This window comes from Cynara cardunculus (assembly GCF_001531365.2).
Source record: "Cynara cardunculus var. scolymus isolate 2C chromosome LG 1, CcrdV1, whole genome shotgun sequence".
Taxonomy (NCBI): Eukaryota; Viridiplantae; Streptophyta; class Magnoliopsida; order Asterales; family Asteraceae; genus Cynara; species Cynara cardunculus.
In genome coordinates this window covers 38,145,194-38,146,608 of record NC_037528.1, presented here as the reverse complement: position 1 = coordinate 38,146,608, position 1,415 = coordinate 38,145,194, and positions in this window count along the sequence as shown.

Below are 1,415 nucleotides of genomic sequence, written 5' to 3'. Positions count from 1 at the left end.
TGTAAGGTACCATTTTCTGAAAGACAATGTTGAAAAAGGCAATATAGAAATGTACTTTGTTCCCACTGAGATTCAACTTGCTGACATTTTCACAAAAGCTCTTGATGAGAAAAGATTTTTATTTCTAGTCAGCAAGATGGGTATGTTGAATCTCACCACTTAAGGGCAATAAGTATTTAAATCAGAGATTCTCAATATCTCATGGTTATGCCTACAAGTGATACAAAGAAATCAGCCAAAATCAGTAAAGTACTCCAAACCAGCGTCTCTGGTTCTAAAGACCAGAGCCTCTGGTCATGAAGAATTTTTTTTATTATGGCTCAAATATCTTTCATCGCCTTTGGAACCAGAGACCTCTGGTCTAAAGCAAATACTTGGTCTTTCTTCACTAAGTATTACCTTCGCAACCAGAGCCTCTGTTTCTAAAGACCAGAGCCTCTAGATTCTCACCCCTTGAGACCAGACCCCTTTTGAACTCCATCGCATATCCTCATTCATGTAACAGAGCCTCTGGTTCTAAAGATCAGAGCCTCTGGTTCTAAAGACCAGAGCCTCTGGTTTCCATGTCCTTTGCAACCAGAGATATCTGGTTCCCATATAAGACTTGGCATGTTCACTTCACCTTTCATTCATCAAAAATAGCATTTCTAAACCAACCAGAGCCTCTGGTTCTAAAGAGCAGAGCCTCTGGATTCATACTCTTTGTGACTAGAGCCTTTCTGAACCCAAAGAATCCCCCCTCACTCTACATGCACTTAACCATATTTTCATACTTCAATTTATCGCCTTTGCAACCAGAGCCTCTGGATTCAAAGCCTTTGGAACAAGAGCCCATCTGGTCTCAAAGGCCCATCCATTATACTCTTTCACATACACTCAACCATTCTCTCATACTTCTTTTTCCTTACCTTCGCAACCAGAGCCTCTGGATTCATTGTCTTTGGAACCAGAGCCCTCTGGTCTCAAAGACCCATTCATATGCATATCCTTTTGCACACTTAGCCACATTTCATACCATTCTTTCATCATCCTTCACAACAAGAGCCTCTGGTTGTATAGACCAGAGCCTCTGGTCACCTCAATCATCATTATTATTGGTTCTAGGGGGAGTTTTTAAAACTCAACCAATCTTCATGCACCATTTGAAGAGGAGCTACTCTTTCATCATGAAACTCCATTATATTCATGCATTTTCCATACCAGAGCCTCTGGACACATAAATGCTACATTGTTAGTCCCACTACAATGATCAATCTTCAAGCAATCTTCATAACAATGGCAGATCTGAATATTTCTTTAAGAACATTCATAAGTGTTGAGAGAGAAAGTCAACACCATAATTCTTAGTCAACCTTTCTTTACGTATCAAAATTTACAATGAGCTCTCTACAAGATTTACAAAGACATCACCCTAT